Source organism: Mixophyes fleayi, chromosome 1 (genome assembly GCF_038048845.1).
Source record: "Mixophyes fleayi isolate aMixFle1 chromosome 1, aMixFle1.hap1, whole genome shotgun sequence".
Classification (NCBI taxonomy): Eukaryota; Metazoa; Chordata; class Amphibia; order Anura; family Limnodynastidae; genus Mixophyes; species Mixophyes fleayi.
In genome coordinates this window covers 62,720,757-62,731,639 of record NC_134402.1, presented here as the reverse complement: position 1 = coordinate 62,731,639, position 10,883 = coordinate 62,720,757, and the positions used below count along the sequence as shown (strand labels likewise).

The window sequence follows — 10,883 nt, the reverse complement described above, 5'->3', positions numbered from 1 at the left end:
CTGCGTAGAGTAGTGGGCACTGGGCACCACAATAAAAAATATAGAGAAAACCTTCAACAGGTCTGAATTACACCCAAAAATAGTATCTGGACTGCGTAGAGTAGTGGGCACTGGCCACCACAATAAAAAATATAAAGAAAACCTTCTACAGGTCTGCTTTACACCCAAAAATAGTATCTGGACTGCGTAGAGTAGTGGGCACTGGCCACCACAATAAAAAATATAGAGAAAACCTTCAACAGGTCTGAATTACACCCAAAAATAGTATCTGGACTGCGTAGAGTAGTAGGCACTGGGCACCACAATAAAAAATATAGAGAAAACCTTCAACAGGTCTGAATTACACCCAAAAATAGTATCTGGACTGCGTAGAGTAGTGGGCACTGGGCACCACAATAAAAAATATAGAGAAAACCTTCAACAGGTCTGAATTACACCCAAAAATAGTATCTGGACTGCGTAGAGTAGTGGGCACTGGCCACCACAATAAAAAATATAGAGAAAACCTTCAACAGGTCTGAATTACACCCAAAAATAGTATCTGGACTGCGTAGAGTAGTGGGCACTGGGCACCACAATAAAAAATATAGAGAAAACCTTCAACAGGTCTGCATTACACCCAAAAATAGTATCTGGACTGCGTAGAGTAGTGGGCACTGGGCACCACAATAAAAAATATATAGAAAACCTTCAACAGGTCTGAATTACACCCAAAAATAGTATCTGGACTGCGTAAAGGACTGGCCACTGGCCACCACAATATAATATATAGAAAACCTTCAACAGGTCTGCATTACACCCAAAAATAGTATCTGGACTGCGTAGAGTAGTGGGCACTGGCCACCACAATAAAAAATATAGAGAAAACCTTCAACAGGTCTGCATTACACCTAAAAATAGTATCTGGACTGCGTAGAGTAGTGGGCACTGGGCACCACAATAAAAAATATATAGAAAACCTTCAACAGGTCTGAATTACACCCAAAAATAGTATCTGGACTGCGTAGAGGACTGGCCACTGGCCACCACAATATAATATATAGAAAACCTTCAACAGGTCTGCATTACATCCAAAAATAGTATCTGGACTGCATAGAGTAGTGGGCACTGGCCACCACAATAAAAAATATAGAGAAAACCTTCAACAGGTCTGCATTACACCTAAAAATAGTATCTGGACTGCGTAGAGTAGTGGGCACTGGCCACCACAATAAAAAATATAAAGAAAACCTTCTACAGGTCTGCTTTACACCCAAAAATAGTATCTGGACTGCGTAGAGTAGTGGGCACTGGGCACCACAATAAAAAATATATAGAAAACCTTCAACAGGTCTGAATTACACCCAAAAATAGTATCTGGATTGCGTAGAGGACTGGCCATTGGCCACTACAATATAATATATAGAAAACCTTCAACAGGTCTGCATTACATCCAAAAATAGTATCTGGACTGCATAGAGTAGTGGGCACTGGCCACCACAATAAAAAATATAGAGAAAACCTTCAACAGGTCTGCATTACACCTAAAAATAGTATCTGGACTGCGTAGAGTAGTGGGCACTGGGCACCACAATAAAAAATATAGAGAAAACCTTCAACAGGTCTGAATTACACCCAAAAATAGTATCTGGACTGCGTAGATTAGTGGGCACTGGGCACCACAATAAAAAATATAGAGAAAACCTTCAACGGGTCTGAATTACACCCAAAAATAGTATCTGGACTGCGTAGAGTAGTGGGCACTGGCCACCACAATAAAAAATATAGAGAAAACCTTCAACAGGTCTGAATTACACCCAAAAATAGTATCTGGACTGCGTTGAGTAGTGGGCACTGGGCACCACAATAAAAAATATAGAGAAAACCTTCAACAGGTCTGCATTACACCCAAAAATAGTATCTGGACTGCGTAGAGTAGTGGGCACTGGGCACCACAATAAAAAATATAGAGAAAACCTTCAACAGGTCTGCATTACACCCAAAAATAGTATCTGGACTGCGTAGAGTAGTGGGCACTGGGCACCACAATAAAAAATATAGAGAAAACCTTCAACAGGTCTGAATTACACCCAAAAATAGTATCTGGACTGCGTAGAGTAGTGGGCACTGGGCACCACAATAAAAAATATAGAGAAAACCTTCAACAGGTCTGCATTACACTGCACATACGGCTGCTCCTCCATCCTCTCCATCATATAAATGTTGGAGTTTCAGCGTGTCAAAACCTCTTGTTTTTGACAATGACAGTGCATTTTGAATATTTTTCGATTTGCCCCACAACACTGAATGTACTTTATCTATGATACACATCTATCTTTCTTGACTGCGTAGTGTGGTGGCCCCGGTACACAATTTGGTACCGAGGCCACAATATCATTAAAAAACCCTCCACGGGTCAGAATTCCACCAAAAAAGGGTATGGACTGCGCAGTGTTGTGTGCCTGGAACACAATTTTTTACAGCGCCAACAATATAATTTAAAAATTGGGCATCAACTGTCACCGTTGTTTAATATCTGATACACCTAAATATGGACTGCACAGTGGAGTGGCCCCGGTAGTAAATTTGGTGCCGGGCCACAATACCTCCTCCAACTTCCAAGTGTAGTGTTTATAAAGACAGACAGCGTCGAAGTGTTATTTGTTGACTTTCTTAACCCTAAAATTGTCCCTGTTGCAAATATTCGTGCAATGGAGAGTTACTTTTTCATTGAAAGACTCAAGCTTTCAAGTGTAGTGTTTATAAAATATAAACAACAATACAGTAGTTCTAGAGCACGACAATACCTCTTGTTTTAAATTATGACAGGGCATTTTACTTTTGGTTTAATTTCTTGAATTTGTTGCAATTTGGTTTTACTTTTTGAACATGGCAAACGACTGTTGATTGGTCATATAATGCAAAAAAAAAAGTTCCAAGATGGAATTGTCCTTGGGCCCTCCCACCCACATGTTGTTGAAATAGGACATGCACACTTTAACAAACCAATCATTTCAGCGACAGGGCCTACCAAACAACTTTGGCTGAAATGATTGGTTTGTTTGGGCCCCCACACCAAAAAAGCTATTCATCTCTCCCTGTACAGACTAAACAGGCTCTACTGAGGCAAGATGTCGTCCTCATCCTCAACCGCTGATTCCTCTCCCCCTACAGTGTGTACTTCCTCCTCATCACACATTATCAATTCGTCCCCGCTGGACTCCACAACCACAGGTCCCTCTGTACTATCTGGAGGGCAGTGCTGTACTTCATTGAGGAATTGATTATTCATTTTTATAAACATCATTTTTTCAAAGTTCTGAGGAAGCAACCTCCTTCGCCGCTCACTGACCAGGTTCCTCGCTGCACTAAAAACTCTTTCCGAGTACACACTGGAGGGGGTAAAATAGAGCCAGTTTGTACAGGGGCTTCCAAACTGCCTTTTTTTCCTGCCAGTAACAATATGGACTGTCTGACATGTCTACTTGGATGGTGTCAGCAAAGTAATCCTCCACCATTTTTTCAATTGTGACAGCATCCAATGCAGCGAGAGTAGACATGTCTGCAATGGTTGGCATGTCCTTCAGTCCGGACCAGATGTTATCAGCATCCCCGCCAGCGCCTCTTTTAGGAAAACTGAGCTTTTTCCTCGCAGCCATAGATGTGGAAGAAAATGAAGGTGGAGCTGTTGGCATGTCACGGTCCTCTTCAGAGGACAATCTCCTAACCAGCAGGTCTTTGCACCGCAGTAGACTTGTGTCCGCCGGAAACAGAGACACAACATACGCTTTAAACCGAGGATCGTGCACTGTGGCCAGAATGTATTCCTCTGACTTTAAAAGAGTGACCACCCTCGGATCCTGGCAAAGCGTACGAAGGGCTACATCCACAAGAGCTACATGCTTGGTGTAATCGCAATGGCTTACCAGCTCCTCCCTCACTTTCTCCAGCTGCTTCTGCAACAGCCTGATCAGAGGAATCACCTGACTCAAGCTGGCAGTGTCGGAACTGACTTCTCGTGTGGCAAGTTCAAATGGCTGCAGAACCTTGCACAACACGGAAATCAGTCTCCACTGCGCTTGACTCAGGCGCATCCCCACTCCTTTGCCTATGTCGTAGGTGGCTGTGTAGGCCTGAATGGCCTTTTGCTGCTCCTCCATCCTCTGCAGCATATAGAGGGTGAAGTTCCAGCGCGTCACAACCTCTTGTTTGAGGTGATGGCAGGGTAGGTTCATGGTTTTTTGATGTGCCTCTGGTCTGCGGTAGGCACTGGCTGAATGCCGAAAGTGTCCAGCAATTTTGTGCACAACCGCAAGCATCTCCTGCACACCCCTGTCACTCTTGAGGTAATGCTGCACCACCAAATTAATGGTGTGGGCAAAACATGGGACGTGCTGGAAATTGCCCATATTTAATGCCTGCACAATGTTACTGGCATTGTCTGACACCACAAATCCCCATGAGAGTCTAAGTGGGGTAAGCCACTGGGAGATAATTTCCCTCAGTTTCTCTAATATGTTGTCAGCATTGTGCCTCTTATTAAAGCCTGTAATACACAATGTTGCCTGCCTTTGCACGAGCAGCCATTTTGAAGATGCTGCTACTGATGCAGCTGTTGCTGTTGCTGCGGAAGGGGATGCATCTACCCAGTGGGCTGTCACAGTCATATAGTCCTTCGTTTGCACAGAACCACTTGTCCACATGTCCGTGGTTAAGTGGACAGTGGGTACAACCGCATTTTTTAGAGCACTGAGGACACTTGATCGTACTTCTCTGTACATTTTTGGTATCGCCTGCCTAGTGAAGTGGAATCTCGACGGGATTTGGTACCGGGGACTCAATACCTCCATCAACCCTCTAAATCCCACTCCACTGATGGCGGACACCGGGCGCACGTCTAACACCAACATTGCAGTTACAGCCGCAGTTATACGCTTTGCAATAGGGTGACTACTATCGTATTTTGGGGTCATGGCAAACGACTGTTGGACGGTCAATTGTTTTGTGAAAGACTTAGCGGTCTTACGACTTCCCCTCTGGGAAGATGACCGACTAACAGCAGCAACAGCAGCAGTGGCAGTAGTAGGCGTACCGCTGCAGGATTCCTCGGATGAATCCCGTATTGAGGAGGACTCAGTCTGGCTGCTGACTTGGGCTGCAGGACTGAATCTGATGGAGATCGTGGAGGAAGTTGACGAGGAGGGTGTTGCTGGTGTGTATCCAACTGGACCACGGGATTTAGGTGTCCCTGTACCGATGAGGGTCCTAGCCCCAGTTCCTGAACTAACCACTGAACTATGAAGGTTATTCAGGTGACGTATAAGGGAGGATGTTCCTAGGTGGGCAAGATCCTTACCCCTGCTTATTTGAGCTTTACATAAGCTACATATGGCCATACATTGGTTGTCCGGATTTGGATAAAAATAACTCCAGACCGAGGAGGTGCATTTTTTGGTCTTCTGACCAGGCATGACGATGGGCTTTTTCATCCCATGGACATCAGCTGTTTCCCCCCCTGGTGCCTCATTTACAATAACCACATCACCATCCTCATCATCAAGTTCCTCCACAGCGCCAGCTACATCATCAATAGGCTCCTCCCGAGCCACCTCTTCCCGTACAGTGATGGGAAGGTCAGGCTTGACAACCACCAACACCCTTGGACTCGCCTTGGGGATTTGTGATAATTTCTCTTTAGAAGGCAGAGTTGTTTGCTGTTTTGTTGCTGACAGCATAACTCTCTTCAATTTTTTGTAGGGGGGGGGAGGAGGAGGAGGGCTAAGATCCGTCGGTGAAGCTGAACCACTAGTCATGAACACGGGCCAGGGCCTAAGCCGTTCCTTGCCACTCCGTGTCGTAAATGGCATATTGGCAACTTTACGTTTTCCGCAGATGATTTTAAGTTTCTCTTTTTGCTACTTTTTCTTAACTTGGGCTTTTTGGATTTTACATGCCCTGTACTACGAGATTGGGCATCGGGCTTGGAAGACGACGTTGATGGCATTTCATGTCATGACTAGTGGCAGCAGCTTCAGCATTAGGAGGAAGTGGGTCTTGATCTTTCCCTACTTTATCCTCCAAATTTTTGGTCTCCATTATATAAAGCACAAGATACTGCAGAATGTGTGAACTTGGTAATATTGCAGTACCAATGGACTTATACTGCTGGATTGGTTTTGCAAATTTGGTTATAATTATTATTTTTTTTAATTTTTAATTTTTATTTTTTTTAAAACTTTTTTTTTATTTTTTAAAAACTTGGGAATTATGGGGAAATAACTATGGCCTTAGAAGCACAGAGCACAGGACACAGCACCACTGGACGGAACAGGACACAGCACAGGACCCAGCAGCACTACTGAACTCAGCAGGACAGAGCACAGGACACAGCACCACTGGACTGATACTGCAGAATGTGTGGACTTTGTAATATTGCAGTACCACTGCACTTTTACTGCTGAATGTGTGAACTTGGTAATATTGCAGTACCAATGGGCTTATACTGCAGGATTGGTTGTGCAAATTTTGTTGTAATTAAATAAAAATTAAATTAGTTTTTTATATTTTTTTAAATAACTTTTTTTTTTTTTTTTTTTTAAACACTTGGGAATATTTGGGAAATAACTATGCCCTTAGAAGCACAGAGCACAGGACACAGCACCACTGGACTGCACAGGACACAGCACAGGACCCAGCAGCACCACTGAACTCAGAAGGACAGAGCACAGGACACAGCACCACTGGACTGAGCACAGCACAGCACAGAACTGAACAGCACGAAACGCATAAGTCATAATTCGTAATTGACAACCTGGAAATGGAAAGACAGGTGATGATCTCTTAGAGCTCTGTCGGGGCCTTCATTTGAACCTCTCCAGTAAATCCCATATAAACCTCTTACCTGCAGGATTGCTTTTCATAGTAACCATAACATTTCCCAGAAAAGTTAACGAAATACAGATTCTGAAGTCTTCGGAACCATACCTTAGTTTTCCAGGATGAGTTCGTTCATTTTCATGGCAACTAATATACCTAATTATTTTTAGGTTGTTGTAGGCAATAGATATTAGGCAGTTGTGAACTAAATAGTAGATTTATTGAAGTAGTTCAATATGTATGGACAATCAATGCAGATGTCACGAAAGCAGGACAGGAACTAAGCAGTTAATATGATATAATCGGGCGCAATTCTAACAATGCTGTAGGATACAGGTTAGTAGTGTGTACCATGGAAAGCCACTGACACAAATAATAATGACCCAGTATAGATGAAGTCACTGCCACGGATGGTGAATGGCGTAGTATGGCATGAAACAATTTGCACAGATGAAGAATGCACAACAACTGGTATGCAAGTAAAATGATTGAAATTCAGTCTGTTGTGTAAGAGCTGAGTCCAACCAGCAGAGTTCAGCATTCACAGTACTATACAAGATAGTGGTCACTCCCGAGACAGGTCCGAAGCCTCTCAGTGTTAAGCAGGTGAGTCCAGACACCACTAGTTGCACACAATATAGGGGAGGTGACTGCCTCCTTGTCATTCCTGTCTAATGCTTCATGTTGCCATCTTTCCAAACATTGATTGATCATTAAATGATTGACATCCAGGTTCCATTCCAATCTCTCTTTCTACACAATGTGTTACAGACTTATTATGCTACTGCTTCACATGGGAGACACAGGAAACAAAAAAACATATTTCATTATAACCATAAGTTTTTGCTCTGAGTCATAGCACTGCATGTTTGAATCATTACCGCTGGGACTTTAGATTAGGGTGAAATCAGATGAGGTGTGGTCTTTATACTTAGAGGGATATATAGAAAGCATTTGGTTAATTTATTATTATAGAATCATTTCTTCTTTGATCAATTAATAGTCCCATCTTCATCTCTTAATTGTACATGGACTGTCACTGGCCTTGCAAAGCACTTAATACGTAAATGACCTGGTTTTACAGGGCATAGGGATGCTGGTGATTTAGTTGGGGGGCCGTCTGCATGTGCTCTGCCACTGAACTAATAATGGACCATGCATGTAAACCCTGAAAAGGTGGTCTGCAGTTATGTATACATGTGGTGGATAAATAGGCGTGCTATTTATTTATTTTCAATTTTATATATACTTTTTATGATGATTATGTCTCTTTTGGTCAGCTTCTGCTCTACAGGTTTTAATGGCTCTAAAGCCATTTTTGATTTAAAATGCATTTTGCACAGTTTCATCTTAATCTATCGGTTTGCTTCACATTCTGATATCTGTCAGAATGTAAATCAGCTAAAAGGTAAGTAACTAGTTTTTGTAAAACATGGAGATGCCGGGGATTGAACCCGGGGCCTCATACATGCGAAGCATGCGCTCTACCACTGAGCTACATCCCCTCTCACATTACAGTCCTATATGTAACTCCAGTGCCATTATAAATAAAACTATGCTGGTGACAAAAGACACCTTGATTCCCACAGCTGATCAGAATGACAGTTGAGACCTACTGTATATACTCGAGTATAAGTCGACCCGAATATAAGCCGAGGTACCTAATTTTACCACAAAAAAATGGTAAAACTTATTGACTCGAGTATAAGCCTAGGGTGGGATATGCAGCAGCTACTGGTAATTTTTTTAGATTTATTCATTATTATGTTTTTAATTTACATCTCTATATGCATTTTTATATCATGTGTGTTGTTTGCTTGTCGTCTAAGTAATGGATTGTTAACCAATTTATGACTTTCCAAAATGTATTTAGCGCACCTATACACTGTGGTGAAAAGGCTTTAACATGTTTAAATGGTTGAAAGATGTTACAATTACCTTGGTGGTGTAAGGGGGTTCAGGGTGCATTGAGTGGCGTTAGGCCATCGCTCCAGTATGTGGTGTGCCACGGAAATCCTCTATCCTTATGGTTCAGTCTGGATTCCGTGGGACTTGGGGGTGTTGCCTGCCTTCCATGCTCCAGAGTTCCACGAAAAAGGAAGGCAGCGATGGGAACAGCTACAGTAAATCTCAAGCAGGCACTGCGCTGCGCCCTAGAGTCTCTAGGGAGCAAAGCTCCACAGCCGAGTTTCTGGATACAGCCTTTTCCTTCCCCCGCAGTGGAACGCATGTGCGTTCCACCAACAGGAAGTTCGGCATTTGGAACGCGAGTTTGCGTTCCAAATGCCGAACTTCCTGTCGGTGGAACGCACATGCGTTCCACTGCGGAACTTAAGAACTGAGGGACGGGACACCAGGTAAGTTCACCCGTGTATAAGCCGAGGGGGCCTTTTTCAGCATACAAAAATGTGCTGAAAAACTCGGCTTATACACGGGTATATACGGTAATTCAAATTTTGAATATCACTGAACCTTTTTCAACAGCAGTTAGTTTATCCTATGTCTTCGCCAGAGGATCTGTAGAGTGTTGCTGTATTGTCATCATTCCATACATTCATTGATCATCATTCTCTTTTGTTCGCTCTCACCTATACTATTGCTTGTTCCTTTAGTGGCAACTAGCATGTGAGACACAGGGAAAAAAAATGTATTTGATGCTGTCATCTTTGTTGGAGCATGGCAGCAGACACAACATAATCTCTTTTGTTTGAACCCTTACTGCTCAAACTTTAGGTTGAAGGGGAGGTCTTTATAATGAGGGGCTATATGGATCTGGCACCATTTTTAGTAACTCATACCCTTATCGCTCTGTTGCCAACTTTGTTGCACCGCTTTGCACCTCCATATTACTTTTATGTCTGGAGGAGGAACTGGTGGCTGTGATGGAGGATGCCCCTTGCATCCACATCAGCTACTTGTCTCCCTTCATGTCTCCCCTATTTCACACACACACTGTGCCCTCCATTATGCTCCTGTTTGTTCCCCTTTACCATGCTTCTGGTCTCCCACTGTGCCCTCCAATATGCTCCTGTTGGCCCCCTTCATTACCCTTCTGGTCTCCCCCTGTATCAGACACTGTGCCCTCCATTATGCTCCTGTTTGTCCCCCTTTACCATGCTTCTGGTTTCCCAATGTGCCTTCCATTATGCTCCTGTTGGCCCCCTTCATTACGCTTCTGGTCTCCCACTGTATCCCCCTTGTATCAGACACTGTGCCCTCCATTATGCTCCTGCTTGTCCCCCTTCATCATGCTTCTGGTCTCCTACAGTATCAGACACTGTGCCCTTTATTATTCTCCTATTTGTCCCCCTTTACTCACCTTTCTATCACCTTCTTCTCTTTTTTCTTCTTTTCTGTTTTCTTTCCTCCACGCTTGCTTCTCCGTCGCGTTGTGGCTCCTCCATGCTGCGCTCCTCACTGAAAATGTCGGGCGTGATGTCATCCCATTCAGTGCGAGCGCAGCCTGGAGGAGGAGAACAGGGAGGGAGCCGGATCGCCACCACATGACCGCAAAAAGGTAAGTTTTGTCTTTATTACTTCAGAGCCCTGCCTGAGGGGCCCCCGGTCGGTTGCCCAGCGTGGGAAAGACAGCCCAGGGTCTAAGGAGCATGTTCATGAGAAGCAAGGTCTTCACATATAACAGACCATTTTTTCTCCCCCCTCCTATTCCCTTTTTACTCTTCTCTATCCTCTTTCACTCCCCCTCCATTTTCCTGATTAACCTAATTGCTGAATATTCAATGTGATTTTCTCTTTATACTGTAAAAATTTGGTAAAAATTCCTAATAAAATATGTTTAGAAAAAAACCAAAACAAAACAACAGCCCTCTTTTCTTTTAAAGCTTGATATTGATTTTCCCAGGACTTCTGCTTGAGTCCAAGGTGTTCACTAATAGTTTAATTTACGTGCCAAACAGCAGAGCAATGATCATAATAAATAGTCTAAGGTCAGTTAGAAGACAACAAGGTACAAAATTAAAATCCGAACAAGAGGTTAGGTTCAAAGCAAGGGTTATTTGCAGTCAGTC

General features: G+C 43.3%; 1 non-coding gene across 1 annotated transcript; it reads right to left on the bottom strand.

Annotated features, from left to right (window-relative positions):
- Nucleotides 1-8,288: 8,288 nt before the first annotated feature.
- On the bottom strand, nucleotides 8,289-8,360 carry TRNAA-CGC (transfer RNA alanine (anticodon CGC)). The gene has a single exon. It is a non-coding gene; the product is annotated as a tRNA-Ala (tRNA).
- Nucleotides 8,361-10,883: the final 2,523 nt, after the last annotated feature.